Raw genomic sequence first — 25,485 nt, forward strand, 5'->3', positions numbered from 1 at the left:
CTGACTCTTCTTACTGTCTATGTTTTGAACCATTCTTGTGACACTAGTTATGGGTTCCGATGCTTCACTTCAGGTTTACTGTATCCCTCGGACCATCTTATTGACGATGAAACACAGAAATTGCATCGGAATGAAATACAAAAGGCACAATGCCGAGTTAAGTACAAGAAAACTGACTCTTCTTAGTGTCTATGTTTTGAACCATTCCTGTGACACTAGTTATAGATTCCGATGCTTCACTTCAGGTTTACTGTATCCCTCTGACCTTCTTATTGACGATGAAACACAGAAATAGCATCGGAAATCAATATAAAAGTCACAATGCCGACTAAGTACAAGATAACTTACTCTTCTTACTGTCTATGTTTTGAACCATTCAAGTGACACTAGTTATAGATTCCGATGCTTCACTTCAGGTTTACTGTATTCCTCTGACCTTCTTATTGTCGATGAAACACAGAAATTGCATCGGAATTAAATACAAAAGGCACAATGCCGACTTAAGTACAAGAAAACTGACTCTTCTTACTGCCTATGTTTGAACCATTCCTGTGACACTAGTTATAGATGCCGATGCTTCACTTCAGGTTTACTGTATCCCTCTGACCTTCTTATTGACGATAGAACACAGAAATAGCATCGGAATTAAATACGAAACGATTAATCCCTACTTAAGTACAAGATAACTGACTCTTCTTACTGTCTATGTTTTGAACTATTCAAGTGACACTAGGTATAGATTCCGATGCTTCACTTCAGGTTTACTGTATTCCTCTGACCTTCATATTGACGATGAAACACAGAAAATGCATCGAAATTACATACAAAAGGAACAATGCCGAATTAAGTGCAAGAAAACTGACTCTTCTTAATGTCTACGTTTGAACCATTCCTGTGACACTAGTTATAGATTCCGATGCTTCACTTCAGGTTTACTGTATCCCTCTAACCTTCTTATTGACGATGAAACACAGATATAGCATCGGAATTAAATACAAAAGGCACAATGTCGACTTAAGTAGAAGATAACTGACTCTTTTTACTGTCTATGTTTTGAACCGTTCATGTGACACTAGTTATGGATTCCGATGCTTCACTTCAGGTTTACTGTATCCGTCCGACCTTTTTATTGACGATGAAACACAGAAATGGCATCGGAATTAAATACAAAAGGCACAATGCCGACTTAAGTACAAGACAACTGTCTCTTCTTATTGCCTATGTTTTGAACCATTCCTGTGACACTAGTTATAGATTCTGATGCTTCACTTCAGGTTTACTGTATCCCTCTGACCTTCTTATTGAGGATGGAACACAGAAATAGCATCGGAATTAAATAAAAAAGCACAATGCCGACTTAAGTACATGAAAACTGACTCTTCTTACTGTCTATGTTTTGAACCATTCAAGTGACACTAGCTATAGATTCCGATGCTTCACTTCAGGTTTACTGTATCCCTCTGACCTTCTTATTGGCGATGAAACACAGAAAATGCATCGGAATTAAATACAAAAGGAACAATGCCGACTTAAGTGCAAGAAAACTGACTCTTCTTACTGTCTATGTTTGAAACATTCCTGTGACACTAGTTATAGATTCCGATGCTTCACTTCTGGTTTACTGTATCCCTCTAACCTTCTTATTGACGATGAAACACAGAAATAGCATCGGAATTAAATACAAAAGGCACAATGCTGACTTAAGTACAAGATAACTGACTCTTCTTACTGTCTATTGTTTTGAACCGTTCCTGTGACACTAGTTATGGATTCCGATGCTTCACTTCAGGTTTACTGTATCCCTCTGACCTTCTTATTGACGATGAAACACAGAAATTGCATCGGAATTGAATACAAATGCACAATGCCGACTTAAGTTCAAGATAACTGTCTCTTCTTATTGTCTATGTTTTGAATTATTCATGTGACACTAGTTGTAGATTCCGTTGCTTCACTTCAGGTTTACTGCATCCCTCTGACCTAATTATTGACGATGAAACACAGAAATTGCATCGGAATTAAATACAAAAGGCACAATGCCGACTTAAGTACAAGAAAACTGACTCTTCTTACTGTCTATGTTTTGAACCATTCCTGTGACACTAGTTATAGATTCCGATGCTTCACTTCAGGTTTACTGTATCCCTCTGACCATCTTATTGACGATGAAACACAGAAATAGCATCGGAATCAAATACAAAAGGCACAATGCCGACTTAAGTACAAGATAACTGACTCTTCTTACTGTCTTTGTTTTGAACCATTCAAGTGACACTAGTTATAGATTCCGATGCTTCACTTGAAATTTACTGTATTCCTCTGACCTTCTTATTGACGATGAAACACAGAAATTGCATCGGAATTAAATACAAAAGGCACAATGCCGACTTAAGTACAAGATAACTGACTCTTCTTACTGTCTATGTTTGAACCATTCAAGTGACACTAGTCATAGATTCCGATGCTTCACTTCAGGTTTACTGTATTCCTCTGACCTTCTTATTGACGATGAAACACAGAAAATGCATCGCAATTACATACAAAAGGAACAATGCCGACTTAAGTGCAAGAAAACTGACTCTTCTTACTGTCAATGTTTGAACCATTCCTGTGACACTAGATATAGATTCCGATGCTTCACTTCAGGTTTACTGTATCCCTCTAACCTTCTTATTGACGATGAAACACAGATATAGCATCGGAATTAAATACAAAAGGCACAATGCCGACTTAAGTACATGATAACTGACTCTTCTACTGTCTATGTTTTGAACCGTTCATGTGACACTAGTTATGGATTCCGATGCATCACTTCAGGTTTACTGTATCCCTCTGACCTTCTTATTGACGATGAAACACAGAAATTGCATCGGAATTAAATACAAAAGGCACAATGCCGACTTAAGTACAAGAAAACTGACTCTTCTTAATGTCTATGTTTTGATCCATTCCTGTGACACTAGTTATAGATTCCGATGCTTCACTTCAGGTTTACTGTATCCCTCTGACCTTCTTATTGACGATGAAACACAGAAATAGCATCGGAATTAAATACAAATGCCACAATGCCAACTGAAGTACAAGAAAACTGACTCTTCTTACTGTCTATCTTTTGAACCATTCATGTGACACTAGTTATAGATTCCGATGCTTCACTTCAGGTTTACTGTATCCCTCTGACCTTCTTATTGACGATGAAACACAGAAATAGCATCGGAATTAAATACAAAAGGCACAATGCCGACTTAAGTACAAGATAACTGACTCTTCTTACTCTCTATGTTTTGATCCATTCAAATGACACTAGTTATAGATTCCGATGCTTCACCTCAGGTTTACTGTATTCCTCTGACCTTCTTATTGACGATGAAACACAGAAATTGCTTTGGAATTAAATACAAAAGGCACGATGCCGACTTAAGTACAACAAAACTGACTCTTCTTACTGTCTAAGTTTTGAACCATTCCTGCGACACTAGTTATAGATTCCGATGCTTCACTTCAGGTTTACTGTATCCCTCTGACCTTCTTATTGTTGATGAAACACAGAAATGGCATCGGAATTAAATACAAAAGTCACAAAGCCGACTTAAGTACAAGAAAACTGACTCTTCTTAATGTCTATGATTTGTTCCATTCCTGTGACACTAGTTATAGATTCCGATGCTTCACTTCAAGTTTACTGTATCCCTCTGACCTTCTTATTGACGATGAAACACAGAAATAGCATCTGAATTAAATACAAATGGCACAATGCCAACTGAAGTACAAGAAAACTGACTCTTCTTACTGTCTATGTTTTGAACCATTCATGTGACACTAGTTATAGATTCCGATGCTTCACTTCAGGTTTACTGTATCCCTCTCACCATCTTATTGACGATGAAACACAGAAATAGCATCGGAATTAAATACAAAAGGCACAATGCCGACTTAAGTACAAGATAACTGACTCTTCTTACTGTCTATGTTTTGAACCGTTCATGTGACACTAGTTATGGATTCCGATGCTTCACTTCAAGTTTACTGTATCCCTCTGACCTTCTTATTGACGATGAAACACAGAAATTGCATCGGAATTGAATATAAAAGGCACAATGCCGACTGAAGTTCAAGATAACTGTCTCTTCTTATTGTCTATGTTTGAACAATTCCTGTGACACTAGTTATAGATTCTGATGCTTCACTTCAGGTTTTATTGTATCCCTCTGACCTTCTTATTGACGATGAAACACAGAAATTGCATCGGAATTAAATACAAAAAGCACAATGACGACTTAACTGCAAGAAAACTGAATCTTCTTACTGTCTATGTTTCGAACCATTCCTGTGACACTAGTTATAGATTCTGATGCTTCACGTCAGGTTTACTGTATCCCTCTGACCATCTTATTGACGATGAAACACAGAAATAGCATCGGAATCAAATACAAAAGGCACAATGCCGAGTTAAGTACAAGATAACTGACTCTTCTTACTGTCTATGTTTTGAACCATTCCTGTGACACTAGTTATAGATTCCGATGCTTCAGGTCTACTGTATCCCTCTGACCATCTTATTGACGATAAAACACAGAAATTGCATCGAAATTAAATACAAGAGGCACAATGCCGACTTAAGTACAAGAAAACTGACTCTTCTTACTGTCTATGTTTTGAACCATTCCTGTGACACTAATTATAGATTCCGATGCTTCACTTCAGGTTTACTGTATCCCTCTGACCGTCTTATTGACGATGAATCACAGAAATTGCCTCGGAATTAAATGCAAATGGCACAATGCCAACTTAAGTACAAGAAAACTGACTCTTCTTACTGTCTATGTTTTGAATTATTCATGTGACACTAGTTGTAGATTCCGATGCTTCACTTCAGGGTTACTGTATCCCTGTGACCATCTAATTGACGATGAAACACAGAAATTGCATCAGAATTAAATGCAAAAGGCACAATGCCGACTTAAGTACAAGAAAACTGACTCTTCTTACTGTCTATGTTTTGAACCATTCCTGTGACACTAGTTATAGATTCCGATGCTTCACTTCAGGTTCACTGTATCCCTCTGACCATCTTATTGACGATGAAACACAGAAATAGCATCGGAATGAAATACAAAAGTCACAATGCCGACTTAAGTACATGATAACTGACTCTTCTTACTGTCTATGTTTTGAACCATTCAAGTGACACTAGTTATAGATTCCGATGCTTCACTTCAAATTTACTGTATTCCGCTGACCTTCTTATTGACGATGAAACACAGAAATTGCATCGGAATTAAATACAAAAGGCACAATGCCGCCTTAAGTACAAGAAAACTGACTCTTCTTACTGTCTATGTTTGAACCATCCTGTGACACTAGTTACAGATTCCGATGCTTCACTTCACGTTTACTGTATCCCTCTGACCTTCTTATTGACGATGAAACACAGAAATAGCATCGGAATTAAATACAAAAGGCACAATCCCTACTTAACTACAAGATAATTGACTCTTCTTACTGTATATGTTTTGAACCATTCAAGTGACACTAGTCATAGATTCCGATGCTTCACTTCAGGTTTACTGTATTCCTCTGACCTTCTTATTGACGATGAAACACAGAAAATGCATCGAAATTACATACAAAAGGAACAATGCCGACTTAAGTGCAAGAAAACTACTCTTCTTACTGTCTATGTTTTGAACCATTCCTGTGACACTAGTTATAGATTCCGGTGCTTTACTTCAGGTTTACTGTATCCCTCTGACCTTCTTATAGCCGATGACACACAGAAATTGCATCGGAATTAAATACAAAAGGCACAATGCCGACTTAAGTACAAGAAAACTGACTTTTCTTACTGTCTACTTTTTGAACCATTCCTGTGACACTAGTTATAGATTCCGATGCTTCACTTCAGGTTTACTGTATCCCTCTGACCTTCTTATTGACGATGAAACACAGAAATTGTATTGGAATTAAGTACAAAAGGCACAATGCCGACTTAAGTACAAGAAAATTGACTGTTCTTAATGTCTATGTTTTGAACCATTCCTGTGACACTAGTTATAGATTCCGATGCTTCACTTCAGGTTTACTGTATCCCTCTGACCTTCTTATTGATGATGAATCACAGAAATTGCTTCGGAATTAAATACAAAAGGCACGATGCCGACTTAAGTACAACAAAACTGACTCTTCTTACTGTCTATGTTTTGAACCGCTCATGTGACACTAGTTATGGATTCCGATGCTTCACTTCAGGTTTACTGTATCCCTCTGACCTTCTTATTGACGATGAAACACAGAAATTGCATCCGAATTAAATAAAAAAGCATAATGCCGACTTAAGTACATGAAAACTGACTCTTCTTACTATCTATGTTTTGAACCATTCCTGTGACACTAATTATAGATTCCGATGCTTCACTTCAGGTTTACTGTATCCCTCTGACCTTCTTATTTACGATGAAACACAGAAATTTAATCGGAATTAAATACATTAGGCACAATGCCGACTTAAGTACAAGAAAACTGACTCTACTTACTGTCTATGATTTGAACCATTCCTGTGACACTAGTTATAGATTCCGATGCTTCACTTCAGGTTTACTGTATCCCTCTGACCTTCGTATTGACGATGAAACACAGAAATTGCATCGGAATAAAATACAAAATGCACAATGCCGACTTAAGTACAAGAAAACTGACTCTTCTTACTGTCTATGTTTCGAACCATTCCTGTGACACTAGTTATAGATTCCGATGCTTCACGTCAGGTTTACTGTATCCCTCTGACCATCTTATTGACGATGAAACACAGAAATAGCATCGGAATCAAATACAAAAGGCACAATGCCGACTTAAGTACAAGATAACTGACTCTTCTTACTGTCTATGTTTTGAACCATTCCTGTGACACTAGTTATAGATTCCGATGCTTCAGGTCTACTGTATCCCTCTGACCATCTTATTGACGATAAAACACAGAAATTGCATCGAAATTAAATACAAGAGGCACAATGCCGACTTAAGTACAAGAAAACTGACTCTTCTTACTGTCTATGTTTTGAACCATTCCTGTGACACTAATTATAGATTCCGATGCTTCACTTCAGGTTTACTGTATCCCTCTGACCGTCTTATTGACGATGAATCACAGAAATTGCCTCGGAATTAAATGCAAATGGCACAATGCCAACTTAAGTACAAGAAAACTGACTCTTCTTACTGTCTATGTTTTGAATTATTCATGTGACACTAGTTGTAGATTCCGATGCTTCACTTCAGGGTTACTGTATCCCTGTGACCATCTAATTGACGATGAAACACAGAAATTGCATCAGAATTAAATGCAAAAGGCACAATGCCGACTTAAGTACAAGAAAACTGACTCTTCTTACTGTCTATGTTTTGAACCATTCCTGTGACACTAGTTATAGATTCCGATGCTTCACTTCAGGTTTACTGTATCCCTCTGACCATCTTATTGACGATGAAACACAGAAATAGCATCGGAATGAAATACAAAAGTCACAATGCCGACTTAAGTACATGATAACTGACTCTTCTTACTGTCTATGTTTTGAACCATTCAAGTGACACTAGTTATAGATTCCGATGCTTCACTTCAAATTTACTGTATTCCGCTGACCTTCTTATTGACGATGAAACACAGAAATTGCATCGGAATTAAATACAAAAGGCACAATGCCGCCTTAAGTACAAGAAAACTGACTCTTCTTACTGTCTATGTTTGAACCATCCTGTGACACTAGTTACAGATTCCGATGCTTCACTTCAGGTTTACTGTATCCCTCTGACCTCCTTATTGACGATGAAACACAGAAATAGCTTCGGAATTAAATACAAAAGGCACAATCCCTACTTAACTACAAGATAATTGACTCTTCTTACTGTCTATGTTTTGAACCATTCAAGTGACACTAGTCATAGATTCCGATGCTTCACTTCAGGTTTACTGTATTCCTCTGACCTTCTTATTGACGATGAAACACAGAAAATGCATCGAAATTACATACAAAAGGAACAATGCCGACTTAAGTGCAAGAAAACTGACTCTTCTTACTGTCTATGTTTTGAACCATTCCTGTGACACTAGTTATAGATTCCGGTGCTTTACGTCAGGTTTACTGTATCCCTCTGACCTTCTTATAGACGATGAAACACAGAAATTGCATCGCAATTAAATACAAAAGGCACAATGCCGACTTAAGTACAAGAAAACTGACTTTTCTTACTGTCTACGTTTTGAACCATTCCTGTGACACTAGTTATAGATTCCGATGCTTCACTTCAGGTTTACTGTATCCCTCTGACCTTCTTATTGACGATGAAACACAGAAATTGTATTGGAATTAAGTACAAAAGGCACAATGCCGACTTAAGTACAAGAAAATTGACTGTTCTTAATGTCTATGTTTTGAACCATTCCTGTGACACTACTTATAGATTCCGATGCTTCACTTCAGGTTTACTGTATCCCTCTGACCTTCTTATTGATGATGAATCACAGAAATTGCTTCGGAATTAAATACAAAAGGCACGATGCCGACTTAAGTACAACAAAACTGACTCTTCTTACTGTCTATGTTTTGAACCGCTCATGTGACACTAGTTATGGATTCCGATGCTTCACTTCAGGTTTACTGTATCCCTCTGACCTTCTTATTGACGATGAAACACAGAAATTGCATCGGAATTAAATACAAAAGGCACAATGCCGACTTAAGTACAAGACAACTGTCTCTTCTTATTGCCTATGTTTTGAACCATTCCTGTGACACAAGTTATAGATTCTCATGCTACACTTCAGGTTTACTGTATCCCTCTGACCTTCTTATTGACGATGAAACACAGAAATTGCATCCGAATTAAATAAAAAAGCATAATGCCGACTTAAGTACATGAAAACTGACTCTTCTTACTATCTATGTTTTGAACCATTCCTGTGACACTAATTATAGATTCCGATGCTTCACTTCAGGTTTACTGTATCCCTCTGACCTTCTTATTTACGATGAAACACAGAAATTTAATCGGAATTAAATACATTAGGCACAATGCCGACTTAAGTACAAGAAAACTGACTCTTCTTACTGTCTATGATTTGAACCATTCCTGTGACACTAGTTATAGATTCCGATGCTTCACTTCAGGTTTACTGTATCCCTCTGACCTTCGTATTGACGATGAAACACAGAAATTGCATCGGAATAAAATACAAAATGCACAATGCCGACTTAAGTACAAGAAAACTGGCTCTTCTTACTGTCTATGTTTTGAACCATTCCTGTGACACTAGTTCTAGATTCCGCTGTTTCACTTCAGGTTTACTGTATCCCTGTGACCTTCTTATTGACGATGAATCACAGAAATTGCTTCGGAAATAAATACTAAAGGCACAATGCCGACTTAAGTACAACAAAACTAACTCTTCTTACTGTCTAAGTTTGGAACCATTCCTGTGACACTAATTATAGATTCCGATGCTTCACTTCAGGTTTAGTGTATTACTCTGACCTTCTTATTGTTGATGAAACACAAAAATGGCATCGGAATTAAATACAAAAGGCACAATGCCGACTTAAGTACAAGAAAACGGACTCTTCTTACTGTCAATGTTTTGAACCATTCCTGTGACACTAGTTATAGATTCCGCTGTTTCACTTCAGGTTTACTGTATCCCTCTGACCTTCTTATTGACGATGAATCACAGAAATTGCTTCGGAAATAAATACTAAAGGCACAATGCCGACTTAAGTACAACAAAACTAACTCTTCTTACTGTCTAAGTTTGGAACCATTCCTGTGACACTAATTATAGATTCCGATGCTTCACTTCAGGTTTACTGTATTCCTCTGACCTTTTTATTGTTGATGAAACACAGAAATAGCATCGGAATTAAGTACAAAAGGCACAATGCCGCCATAAGTACAAGATAACTGACTCTTCTTACTGTCCATGTTTTGAACCATTCCTGTGACATTAGTTATAGATTCCGATGCTTCACTTCAGGTTTACTGTATCCCTCTGACCTTCTTATAGGACGATGAATCACAGAAATTGCTTCGGAATTAGATACAAAAGGCACAATGCCGACTTAAGTACAACAAAACTGACTCTTCTTACTGTCTAAGTTTTGAACCATTCCTGTGACACTAGTTATAGATTCCGATGCTTCACTTCAGGTTTACTATATCCCTCTGGCCTTCTTATTGTTGATGAAACACAGAAATGGCATCGGAATTAAATACAAAAGGCACAATGCCGACTTAAGTACAAGAAAACTGACTCTTCTTGCTGTCTATGTTTTGCACCATTCCTGTGACACTAGTTATAGATTCCGATGCTTCACTTAAGGTTTACTGTATCCCTCTGACCTTCTTATTGACGATGAAACACAGAAATAGCATCGGAATTCAATACAAAAGGCACAATGCCGACTTAAGTACAAGAAAACTGACTTTTCTTACTGTCTACGTTTTGAACCATTCCTGTGACACTAGTTATAGATTCCGATGCTTCACTTCAGGTTTACTGTATCCCTCTGACCTTCTTATTGACGATGAAACACAGAAATTGCATTGGAATTAAGTACAAAAGGCACAATGCCGACTTAAGTACAAGAAAATTGACTGTTCTTAATGTCTATGTTTTGAACCATTCCTGTGACACTAGTTATAGATTCCGATGCTTCACTTCAGGTTTACTGTATCCCTCTGACCTTCTTATTGATGATGAATCACAGCAATTGCTTCGGAATTAAATACAAAAGGCACGATGCCGACTTAAGTACAACAAAACTGACTCTTCTTACTGTCTATGTTTTGAACCGCTCATGTGACACTAGTTATGGATTCCGATGCTTCACTTCAGGTTTACTGTATCCCTATGACTATCTTATTGACGATGAAACACAGAAATAGCTTCGGAATTAAATACAAAAGGCACAATGCCGACTTAAGTAGAAGATAACTGACTCTTCTTACTGTCTATGTTTTGAACCGCTCATGTGACACTAGTTATGGATTCCGATGCTTCACTTCAGGTTTACTGTATCCCTCTGACCTTCTTATTGACGATGAAACACAGAAATTGCATCGGAATTAAATACAAAAGGCACAATGCCGACTTAAGTACAAGACAACTGTCTCTCCTTATTGCCTATGTTTTGAACCATTCCTGTGACACAAGTTATAGATTCTGATGCTTCACTTCAGGTTTACTGTATCCCTCTGACCTTCTTATTGACGATGAAACACAGAAATTGCATCCGAATTAAATAAAAAAGCATAATGCCGACTCAAGTACATGAAAACTGACTCTTCTTACTGTCTATGTTTTGAACCATTCCTGTGACACTAATTATAGATTCCGATGCTTCACTTCAGGTTTACTGTATCCCTCTGACCTTCGTATTGACGATGAAACACAGAAATTGCATCGGAATAAAATACAAAATGCACAATGCCGACTTAAGTACAACAAAACTGACTCTTCTTACTGTCTAAGTTTTGAACCATTCCTGTGACACTAGTTATAGATTCCGATGCTTCACTTCAGGTTTACTATATCCCTCTGACCTTCTTATTGTTGATGAAACACAGAAATGGCATCGGAATTAAATACAAAAGGCATAATGCCGACTTAAGTACAAGAAAACTGACTCTTCTTGCTGTCTATGTTTTGCACCATTCCTGTGACACTAGTTATAGATTCCGATGCTTCACTTAAGGTTTACTGTATCCCTCTGACCTTCTTATTGACGATGAAACACAGAAATAGCATCGGAATTCAATACAAAAGGCACAATGCCGACTTAAGTACAAGAAAACTGACTTTTCTTACTGTCTACGTTTAGAACCATTCCTGTGACACTAGTTATAGATTCCGATGCTTCACTTCAGGTTTACTGTATCCCTCTGACCTTCTTATTGACGATGAAACACAGAAATTGCATTGGAATTAAGTACAAAAGGCACAATGCCGACTTAAGTACAAGAAAATTGACTGTTCTTAATGTCTATGTTTTGAACCATTCCTGTGACACTAGTTATAGATTCCGATGCTTCACTTCAGGTTTACTGTATCCCTCTGACCTTCTTATTGATGATGAATCACAGAAATTGCTTCGGAATTAAATACAAAAGCCACGATGCCGACTTAAGTACAACAAAACTGACTCTTCTTACTGTCTATGTTTTGAACCGCTCATGTGACACTAGTTATGGATTCCGATGCTTCACTTCAGGTTTACTGTATCCCTCTGACCTTCTTATTGACGATGAAACACAGAAATTGCATCGGAATTAAATACAAAAGGCACAATGCCGACTTAAGTACAAGACAACTGCCTCTTCTTATTGCCTATGTTTTCAACCATTCCTGTGACACAAGTTATAGATTCTGATGCTTCACTTCAGGTTTACTGTATCCCTCTGACCTTCTTATTGACGATGAAACACAGAAATTGCATCCGAATTAAATAAAAAAGCATAATGCCGACTTAAGTACATGAAAACTGACTCTTCTTACTATCTATGTTTTGAACCATTCCTGTGACACGAATTATAGATTCCGATGCTTCACTTCAGGTTTACTGTATCCCTCTGACCTTCTTATTTACGATGAAACACAGAAATTTAATCGGAATTAAATACATTAGGCACAATGCCGACTTAAGTACAAGAAAACTGACTCTTCTTACTGTCTATGATTTGAACCATTCCTGTGACACTAGTTATAGATTCCGATGCTTCACTTCAGGTTTACTGTATCCCTCTGACCTTCGTATTGACGATGAAACACAGAAATTGCATCGGAATAAAATAATAAATGCACAATGCCGACTTAAGTACAAGAAAACTGACTCTTCTTACTGTCTATGTTTTGAACCATTCCTGTGACACTAGTTCTAGATTCCGCTGTTTCACTTCAGGTTTACTGTATCCCTCTGACCTTCTTATTGACGATGAATCACAGAAATTGCTTCGGAAATAAATACTAAAGGCGCAATGCCGACTTAAGTACAACAAAAGTAACTCTTCTTACTGTCTAAGTTTGGAACCATTCCTGTGACACTAATTATAGATTCCGATGCTTCACTTCAGGTTTACTGTATTACTCTGACCCTCTTATTGTTGATGAAACACAAAAATGGCATCGGAATTAAATACAAAAGGCACAACGCCGACTTAAGTACAAGAAAACTGACTCTTCTTACTGTCAATGTTTTGAACCATTCCTGTGACACTAGTTATAGATTCCGCTGTTTCACTTCAGGTTTACTGTATCCCTCTGACCTTCTTATTGACGATGAATCACAGAAATTGCTTCGGAAATAAATACTAAAGGCACAATGCCGACTTAAGTACAACAAAACTAACTCTTCTTACTGTCTAAGTTTGGAACCATTCCTGTGACACTAATTATAGATTCCGATGCTTCACTTCAGGTTTACTGTATCCCTCTGACCTTCTTATTGTTGATGAAACACAAAAATGGCATCGGAATTAAATACAAAAGGCACAATGCCGACTTAAGTACAAGAAAACTGACTCTTCTTTCTGTCTATGTTTTGAACCATTCCTGTGACACTAGTTATAGATTCTGATGCTTCACTTCAGGTTTACTGTATCCCTCTGACCTTCTTATTGACGATGAAACACAGAAATAGCATCGGAATTAAATACAAAAGGCACAATGCCGCCATAAGTACAAGATAACTGACTCTTCTTACTGTCCATGTTTTGAACCATTCCTGTGACATTAGTTATAGATTCCGATGCTTCACTTCAGGTTTACTGTATCCCTCTGACCTTCTTATAGGACGATGAATCACAGAAATTGCTTCGGAATTAGATACAAAAGGCACAATGCCGACTTAAGTACAACAAAACTGACTCTTCTTACTGTCTAAGTTTTGAACCATTCCTGTGACACTAGTTATAGATTCCGATGCTTCACTTCAGGTTTACTATATCCCTCTGACCTTCTTATTGTTGATGAAACACAGAAATGGCATCGGAATTAAATACAAAAGGCACAATGCCGACTTAAGTACAAGAAAACTGACTCTTCTTGCTGTCTATGTTTTGCACCATTCCTGTGACACTAGTTATAGATTCCGATGCTTCACTTCAGGTTTACTGTATCCCTCTGACCATCTTATTGACGATGAAACACAGAAATAGCATCGGAATTCAATACAAAAGGCACAATGCCGACTTAAGTACAAGAAAACTGACTTTTCTTACTGTCTACGTTTTGAACCATTCCTGTGACACTAGTTATAGATTCCGATGCTTCACTTCAGGTTTACTGTATCCCTCTGACCTTCTTATTGACGATGAAACACAGAAATTTCATTGGAATTAAATACAAAAGGCACAATGCCGACTTAAGTACAAGAAAATTGACTGTTCTTAATGTCTATGTTTTGAACCATTCCTGTGACACTAGTTATAGATTCCGATGCTTCACTTCAGGTTTACTGTATCCCTTCGACCTTCTTATTGATGATGAATCACAGAAATTGCTTCGGAATTAAATACAAAAGGCACGATGCCGACTTAAGTACAACAAAACTGACTCTTCTTACTGTCTATGTTTTGAACCGCTCATGTGACACTAGTTATGGATTCCGATGCTTCACTTCAGGTTTACTGTATCCCTCTGACTATCTTATTGACGATGAAACACTGAAATAGCTTCGGAATTAAATACAAAAGGCACAATGCCGACTTAAGTAGAAGATAACTGACTCTTCTTACTGTCTATGTTTTGAACCGCTCATGTGACACTAGTTATGGATTCCGATGCTTCACTTCAGGTTTACTGTATCCCTCTGACCTTCTTATTGACGATGAAACACAGAAATTGCATCGGAATTAAATACAAAAGGCACAATGCCGACTTAAGTACAAGACAACTGTCTCTTCTTATTGCCTATGTTTTGAACCATTCCTGTGACACAAGTTATAGATTCTGATGCTTCACTTCAGGTTTACTGTATCCCTCTGACCTTCTTATTGACGATGAAACACAGAAATTGCATCCGAATTAAATAAAAAAGCATAATGCCGACTCAAGTACATGAAAACTGACTCTTCTTACTGTCTATGTTTTGAACCATTCCTGTGACACTAATTATAGATTCCGATGCTTCACTTCAGGTTTACTGTATCCCTCTGACCTTAGTATTGACGATGAAACACAGAAATTGCATCGGAATAAAATACAAAATGCACAATGCCGACTTAAGTACAACAAAACTGACTCTTCTTACTGTCTAAGTTTTGAACCATTCCTGTGACACTAGTTATAGATTCCGATGCTTCACTTCAGGTTTACTATATCCCTCTGACCTTCTTATTGTTGATGAAACACAGAAATGGCATCGGAATTAAATACAAAAGGCATAAAGCCGACTTAAGTACAAGAAAACTGACTCTTCTTGCTGTCTATGTTTTGCACCATTCCTGTGACACTAGTTATAGATTCCGATGCTTCACTTAAGGTTTACTGTATCCCTCTGACCTTCTTATTGACGATGAAACACAGAAATAGCATCGGAATTCAATACAAAAGTCACAATGCCGACTTAAGTACAAGAAAACTGACTTTTCTTACTGTCTACGTTTAGAACCATTCCTGTGACACTAGTTATAGATTCCGATGCTTCACTTCAGGTTTACTGTATCCCTCTGACCTTCTTATTGACGATGAAACACAGAAATTGCATTGGAATTAAGTACAAAAGGCACAATGCCGACTTAAGTACAAGAAAATTGACTGTTCTTAATGTCTATGTTTTGAACCATTCCTGTGACACTAGTTATAGATTCCGATGCTTCACTTCAGGTTTACTGTATCCCTCTGACCTTCTTATTGATGATGAATCACAGAAATTGCTTCGGAATTAAATACAAAAGGCACGATGCCGACTTAAGTACAACAAAACTGACTCTTCTTACTGTCTATGTTTTGAACCGCTCATGTGACACTAGTTATGGATTCCGATGCTTCACTTCAGGTTTACTGTATCCCTCTGACCTTCTTATTGACGATGAAACACAGAAATTGCATCGGAATTAAATACAAAAGGCACAATGCCGACTTAAGTACAAGACAACTGCCTCTTCTTATTGCCTATGTTTTGAACCATTCCTGTGACACAAGTTATAGATTCTGATGCTTCACTTCAGGTTTACTGTATCCCTCTGACCTTCTTATTGACGATGAAACACAGAAATTGCATCCGAATTAAATAAAAAAGCATAATGCCGACTTAAGTACATGAAAACTGACTCTTCTTACTATCTATGCTTGAACCATTCCTGTGACACGAATTATAGATTCCGATGCTTCACTTCAGGTTTACTGTATCCCTCTGACCTTCTTATTTACGATGAAACACAGAAATTTAATCGGAATTAAATACATTAGGCACAATGCCGACTTAAGTACAAGAAAACTGACTCTTCTTACTGTCTATGATTTGAACCATTCCTGTGACACTAGTTATAGATTCCGATGCTTCACTTCAGGTCTACTGTATCATTCTGACCTTCGTATTGACGATGAAACACAGAAATTGCATCGGAATAAAATAATAAATGCACAATGCCGACTTAAGTACAAGAAAACTGACTCTTCTTACTGTCTATGTTTTGAACCATTCCTGTGACACTAGTTCTAGATTCCGCTGTTTCACTTCAGGTTTACTGTATCCCTCTGACCTTCGTATTGACGATGAAACACAGAAATTGCATCGGAATAAAATAATAAATGCACAATGCCGACTTAAGTACAACAAAACTAACTCTTCTTACTGTCTAAGTTTGGAACCATTCCTGTGACACTAATTATAGATTCCGATGCTTCACTTCAGGTTTACTGTATTACTCTGACCTTCTTATTGTTGATGAAACACAAAAATGGCATCGGAATTAAATACAAAAGGCACAACGCCGACTTAAGTACAAGAAAACTGACTCTTCTTACTGTCAATGTTTTGAACCATTCCTGTGACACTAGTTATAGATTCCGCTGTTTCACTTCAGGTTTACTGTATCCCTCTGACCTTCTTATTGACGATGAATCACAGAAATTGCTTCGGAAATAAATACTAAAGGCACAATGCCGACTTAAGTACAACAAAACTAACTCTTCTTACTGTCTAAGTTTGGAACCATTCCTGTGACACTAATTATAGATTCCGATGCTTCACTTCAGGTTTACTGTATCCCTCTGACCTTCTTATTGTTGATGAAACACAAAAATGGCATCGGAATTAAATACAAAAGGCACAATGCCGACTTAAGTACAACAAAACTGACTCTTCTTACTGTCTAAGTTTTGAACCATTCCTGTGACACTAGTTATAGATTCCGATGCTTCACTTCAGGTTTACTATATCCCTCTGACCTTCTTATTGTTGATGAAACACAGAAATGGCATCGGAATTAAATACAAAAGGCACAATGCCGACTTAAGTACAAGAAAACTGACTCTTCTTGCTGTCTATGTTTTGCACCATTCCTGTGACACTAGTTATAGATTCCGATGCTTCACTTAAGGTTTACTGTATCCCTCTGACCTTCTTATTGACGATGAAACACAGAAATAGCATCGGAATTCAATACAAAAGGCACAATGCCGACTTAAGTACAAGAAAACTGACTTTTCTTACTGTCTACGTTTTGAACCATTCCTGTGACACTAGTTATAGATTCCGATGCTTCACTTCAGGTTTACTGTATCCCTCTGACCTTCTTATTGACGATGAAACACAGAAATGGCATTGGAATTAAGTACAAAAGGCACAATGCCGACTTAAGTACAAGAAAATTGACTGTTCTTAATGTCTATGTTTTGAACCATTCCTGTGACACTAGTTATAGATTCCGATGCTTCACTTCAGGTTTACTGTATCCCTTCGACCTTCTTATTGATGATGAATCACAGAAATTGCTTCGGAATTAAATACAAAAGGCACGATGCCGACTTAAGTACAACAAAACTGACTCTTCTTACTGTCTATGTTTTGAACCGCTCATGTGACACTAGTTATGGATTCCGATGCTTCACTTCAGGTTTACTGTATCCCTCTGACCTTCTTATTGACGATGAAACACAGAAATAGCTTCGGAATTAAATACAAAAGGCACAATGCCGACTTAAGTAGAAGATAACTGACTCTACTTACTGTCTATGTTTTGAACCGCTCATGTGACACTAGTTATGGATTCCGATGCTTTACTTCAGGTTTACTGTATCCCTCTGACCTTCTTATTGACGATGTAACACAGAAATTGCATCGGAAGTAAATACAAAAGGCACAATGCCGACTTAAGTACAAGACAACTGTCTCTTCTTATTGCCTATGTTTTGAACCATTCCTGTGACACAAGTTATAGATTCTGATGCTTCACTTCAGGTTTACTGTATCCATCTGACCTTCGTATTGACGATGAAACACAGAAATTGCATCGGAATAAAATACAAAATGCACAATGCCGACTTAAGTACAAGAAAACTGACTCTTCTTACTGTCTATGTTTTGAACCATTCCTGTGACACTAGTTCTAGATTCCGATGCTTCACTTCAGGTTTACTGTATCCCTCTGACCTTCGTATTGACGATGAAACACAGAAATTGCATCGGAATAAAATACAAAATGCACAATGCCGACTTAAGTACAAGAAAACTGACTCTTCTTACTGTCTATGTTTTGAACCATTCCTGTGACACTAGTTCCAGATTCCGCTGTTTCACTTCAGTTTTACTGTATCCCTCTGACCTTCTTATTGACGATGAATCACAGAAATTGCTTCGGAAATAAATACTAAAGGCACAATGCCGACGTAAGTACAACAAAACTAACTCTTCTTACTGTCTAAGATTGGAACCATTCCTGTGACACTTATTATAGATTCCGATGCTTCACTTCAGGTTTACTGTATCCCTCTGACCTTCTTATTGTTGATGAAACACAAAAATGGCATCGGAATTAAATACAAAAGGCACAATGCCGACTTAAGTACAAGAAAACTGACTCTTCTTACTGTCAATGTTTTGAACCATTCCTGTGACACTAGTTATAGATTCCGCTGTTTCACTTCAGGTTTACTGTATCCCTCTGACCTTCTTATTGACGATGAATCACAGAAATTGCTTCGGAAATAAATACTAAAGGCACAATGCCGACTTAAGTACAACAAAACTAACTCTTCTTACTGTCTAAGTTTGGAACCATTCCTGTGACACTAATTATAGATTCCAATGCTTCACTTCAGGTTTACTGTATCCCTCTGACCTTCTTATTATTGATGAAACACAAAAATGGCATCGGAATTAAATTCAAAAGGCACAATGCCGACTTAAGTACAAGAAAACTGACTCTTCTTACTGTCTATGTTTTGAACCATTCCTGTGACACTAGTTATAGATTCTGATGCTTCACTTCAGGTTTACTGTATCCCTCTGACCTTCTTATTGACGATGAAACACAGAAATAGCATCGGAATTAAATACAAAAGGCACAATGCCGCCATAAGTACAAGATAACTGACTCTTCTTACTGTCCATGTTTTGAACCATTCCTGTGACATTAGTTATAGATTCCGATGCTTCACTTCAGGTTTACTGAATCCCTGTGACCTTCTTATAGGACGATGAATCACAGAAATTGCTTCGGAATTAGATACAATAGGCACAATGCCGACTTAAGTACAACAAAACTGACTCTTCTTACAGTCTAAGTTTTGAACCATTCCTGTGACACTAGTTATGGATTCCGATGCTTCACTTCAGGTTTACTATATCCCTCTGACCTTCTTATTGTTGATGAAACACAGAAATGGCATCGGAATTAAATACAAAATGCACAATGCCGACTTAAGTACAAGAAAACTGACTCTTCTTGCTGTCTATGTTTTGCACCATTCCTGTGACACTAGTTATAGATTCCGATGCTTCACTTAAGGTTTACTGTACCCCTCTGACCTTCTTATTGACGATGAGACACAGAAATAGCATCGGAATTCAATACAAAAGGCACAATGCCGACTTAAGTACAAGAAAACTGACTTTTCTTACTGTCTACGTTTTGAACCATTCCTGTGACACTAGTTATAGATTCCGATGCTTCACTTCAGGTTTACTGTATCCCTCTGACCTTCTTATTGACGATGAAACACAGAAATTGCATTGGAATTAAGTACAAAAGGCACAATGCCGACTTAAGTACAAGAAAACTGACTGTTCTTAATGTCTATGTTTTGAACCATTCCTGTGACACTAGTTATAGATTCCGATGCTCCACTTCAGGTTTACTGTATCCCTCTGACCTTCTTATTGATGATGAATCTCAGAAATTGCTTCGGAATTAAATACAAAAGGCACGATGCCGACTTAAGTACAACAAAACTGACTCTTCTTACTGTCTATGTTTTGAACCGCTCATGTGACACTAGTTATGGATTCCGATGCTTCACTTCAGGTTTACTGCATCCCTCTGACCTTCTTATTGACGATGAAACACAGAAATAGCTTCGGAATTAAATACAAAAGGCACAATGTCGACTTAAGTAGAAGATAACTGACTCTTCTTACTGTCTATGTTTTGAACCGCTCATGTGACACTAGTTATGGATTCCGATGCTTCACTTCAGGTTTACTGTATCCCTCTGACCTTCTTATTGACGATGAAACACAGAAATTGCATCGGAATTAAATACAAAAGGCACAATGCCGACTTAAGTACAAGACAACTGTCTCTTCTTATTGCCTATGTTTTGAACCATTCCTGTGACACAAGTTATAGATTCTGATGCTTCACTTCAGGTTTACTGTATCCCTCTGACCTTCTTATTGACGATGAAACACAGAAATTGCATCCGAATTAAATAAAACAGCATAATGCCGACTTAAGTACATGAAAACTGACTCTTCTTACTGTCTATGTTTTGAACCATTCCTGTGACACTAATTATAGATTCCGATGCTTCACTTCAGGTTTACTGTATCCCTCTGTCCTTCGTATTGACGATGAAACACAGAAATTGCATCGGAATAAAATACAAAATGCACAATGCCGACTTAAGTACATGAAAACTGACTCTTCTTACTGTCTATGTTTTGAACCATTCCTGTGACACTAGTTCTAGATTCCGATGCTTCACTTCAGGTTTACTGTATCCCTCTGACCTTCGTATTGACGATGAAACACAGAAATTGCATCGGAAAAAATACAAAATGCACAATGCCGACTTAAGTACAAGAAAACTGACTCTTCTTACTGTCTATGTTTTGAACCATTCCTGTGACACTAGTTCTAGATTCCGCTGTTTCACTTCAGGTTTACTGTATCCCTCTGACCTTCTTATTGACGATGAATCACAGAAATTGCTTCGGAAATAAATACTAAAGGCACAATGCCGACTTAAGTACAACAAAACTAACTCTTCTTACTGTCTAAGTTTGGAACCATTCCTGTGACACTAATTATAGATTCCGATGCTTCACTTCAGGTTTACTGTATCCCTCTGACCTTCTTATTGTTGATGAAACACAAAAATGGCATCGGAATTAAATACAAAAGGCACAATGCCGACTTAAGTACAAGAAAACTGACTCTTCTTACAGCCAATGTTTTGAACCATTCCTGTGACACTAGTTATAGATTCCGCTGTTTCACTTCAGGTTTACTGTATCCCTCTGACCTTCTTATTGACGATGAATCACAGAAATTGCTTCGGAAATAAATACTAAAGGCACAATGCCAACTTAAGTACAACAAAACTAACTCTTCTTACTGTCTAAGTTTGGAACCATTCCTGTGACACTAATTATAGATTCCGATGCTTCACTTCAGGTTTACTGTATCCCTCTGACCTTCTTATTGTTGATGAAACACAAAAATGGCATCGGAATTAAATACAAAAGGCACAATGCCGACTTAAGTACAAGAAAACTGACTCTTCTTACTGTCTATGTTTTGTACAATTCCTGTGACACTAGTTATAGATTCTGATGCTTCACTTCAGGTTTACTGTATCCCTCTGACCTTCTTATTGACGATGAAACACAGAAATAGCATCGGAATTAAATACAAAAGGCACAATGCCGCCTTAAGTACAAGATAACTGACTCTTCTTACTGTCCATGTTTTGTACCATTCCTGTGACATTAGTTATAGATTCCGATGCTTCACTTCAGGTTTACTGTATCCCTCTGACCTTCTTATAGGACGATGAATCACAGAAATTGCTTCGGAATTAGATACAAAAGGCACAATACCGACTTAAGTACAACAAAACTGACTCTTCTTACTGTCTAAGTTTTGAACCATTCCTGTGACACTAGTTATAGATTCCGATGCTTCACTTCAGGTTTACTATATCCCTCTGACCTTCTTATTGTTGATGAAACACAGAAATGGCATCGGAATTAAATACAAAAGGCACAATGCCGACTTAAGTACAAGAAAACTGACTCTTCTTGCTGTCTATGTTTTGCACCATTCCTGTGACACTAGTTATAGCTTCCGATGCTTCACTTAAGGTTTACTGTATCCCTCTGACCTTCTTATTGACGCTGAAACACAGAAATAGCATCGGAATTCAATACAAATGGCACAATGCCAACTGAAGTACAAGAAAACTGACTCTTCTTACTGTGTATGTTTTGATCCATTCATGTGACACTAGTTATAGATTCCGATGCTTCACTTCAAGTTTACTGTATCCCTCTGACGATCTTATTGACGATGAAACACAGCAATTACATCGGAATTAAATACAAAAGGCACAATGCCGACATAAGTACAAGAAAACTGACTCTTCTTACTGTCTATGTTTTGAACCATTCCTGTGACACTAGTTATAGATTGCGATGTTTCGCTTCAGGTTTACTTTATCACTCTGACCTTCTTATTGACGTTGAAAAACAGAAATAGCATCGGAATTAAATACAAAAGGCACAATGCCGATTTAAGTACAAGGTAACTGACTCTTCTTACTGTCTATGTTTTGAACCATTCAAGTGACACTAGTTATAGATTCCGATGCTTCACTTCAGGTTTACTGTATTCCTCTGACCTTCTTATTGACGATGAAACACAGAAATTGCATCGGAATTAAACACAAAAGACACAATGCCGACTTAAGTACAAGAAAACTGACTCTCCTTACTGTCTATGTTTGAACCATTCCTGTGACACTAGTTATAGATTCCGATGCTTCACTTCAGGTTTACTGTATCCCTCTGACCATCTTATTGACGATGAAACACAGATATAGCATCGGAATTAAATACATAAGGCACAATCCCTACTTAAGTTCAAGATAACAGACTCTTCTTAGTGTCTATGTTTTGAACCATTCATGTGACACTAGTTATAGATTCCGATGCTTCACTTCAGGTTTACTGTATTCCTCTGACCTTCTTATTGACGATGAAACACAGAAAATGCATCGGAATTACATACAAAAGGAACAATGCCGACTTAAGTGCAAGAAAACTGACTCTTCTTACTGTATATGTTTGAACCATTCCTGTGACACTAGTTATAGATTCCGATGCTTCACTTCAGGTTTACTGTATCCCTCTAACCTTCTTATTGACGATGAAACACGGAAATAGCATCGGAAGTAAATACAAAAGGCACAATGCCGACTTAAGTACAAGATAACTGACTCTTCTTACTGTCTATGTTTTGAACCGTTCATGTGACACTAGTTATGGATTCCGATGCTCACTTCAGGTTTACTGTATCCCTATGACCTTCTTATTGACGATTAAACACAGAATTGCATCGGAATTAAACACAAAAAACACAATGCCGACTTAAGTACAAGAAAACTGACTCCTCTTACTGTCTATGTTTTGAACCATTCATGTGACACTAGTTATAGACTCCAATGCTTTAATCCATGTTTACTGTATCCCTCTGACCTTCTTTTTGACGATGGAACACAGAAATTGCTTCGGAATTAAATACAAAAGGCACAATGCCGACTTAAGTACAAGATAACTGACTCTTCTTACTGTCTAAGCATTGAACCATTCCTGTGACACTAGTTATAGATTCCGATGCTTCACTTCAGGTTTACTGTATCCCTCTGACCTTTTTATTGACGATGAAACACAGAAATTGCAACGGAATTAAATACAAAAGGTACAATGCCGACTTAAGTACAAGAAAACTGACTCTTCTTACTGTATATGTTTTGAACCATTCCTGTGACACTAGTTATAGATTCCGATGCTTCACTTCAGGTTTACTGTATCCCTCTGACCTTCTTATTGACGATGAAACACAGAAATTGCAACGGAATTAAATACAAAAGGCACAATGCCGTCTTAAGTACAAGAAACTGACTCTTCTTATTGTCTATGTTTTGAACCATTCCTGTGACACTAGTTATAGATTCCGATGCTTCACTTCAGGTTTACTGTATCCCTCTGACCTTCTTATTGACGATGAAGCACAGACATTGCATCGCAATTAAATACAAAAGGCACAATGCTGACTTAAGTACAAGAAAACTGACTCTTCTTACTATCTTAGTTTTGAACCATTCCTGTGACACTAGTTATAGATTCCGATGCTTCACTTTAGCTTTACAGTATGCCTCAGACCTTCTTATTGACGATGAAACGCGGAAATTGTATCGGAATTAAATACAAATGGCGCAATGCCGACTTAAGTACAAGAAAACTGACTCTTCTTACTGTCTATGTTTTGAACTATTCCTGTGACACTAGTTATAGATTCCGATGCTTCACCTCAGGTTAACTGTATCCCTCAGACATTCTTATTGCCGATGAAACACAGAAATTGCATCGGAATTAAATACAAAAGGCACTATGCCGCCTTAAGTACAAGATAACTGACTCTTCTTACTGTCCATGTTTTGAACCATTCCTGTGACATTAGTTATAAATTCCGATGCTTCACTTTAGGTTTACTGTATCCCTCTGACCTTCTTATAGGACGATGAATCACAGAAATTGCTTCGGAATTAGATACAAATGGCACAATGCCGACTTAAGTACAACAAAACTGACTCTTCTTACTGTCTAAGTTTTGAACCATTCCTGTGACACTAGTTATAGATTCCGATGCTTCACTTCAGGTTTACTATATCCCTCTGACCTTCTTATTGTTGATGAAACACAGAAATGGCATCGGAATTAAATACAAAAGGCACAATGCCGACTTAAGTACAAGAAAACTGACTCTTCTTGCTGTCTATGTTTTGAACCATTCCTGTGACACTAGTTATAGATTCCGATGCTTCACTTAAGGTTTACTGTATCCCTCTGACCTTCTTATTGACGATGAAACACAGAAATAGCATCGGAATTCAATACAAATGGCACAATGCCAACAGAAGTACAAGAAAACTGACTCTTCTTACTGTGTATGTTTTGATCCATTCATGTGACATTAGTTATAGATTCCGAT

This window comes from Schistocerca americana, chromosome 1, assembly GCF_021461395.2.
Source record: "Schistocerca americana isolate TAMUIC-IGC-003095 chromosome 1, iqSchAmer2.1, whole genome shotgun sequence".
Lineage (NCBI taxonomy): Eukaryota > Metazoa > Arthropoda > Insecta > Orthoptera > Acrididae > Schistocerca > Schistocerca americana.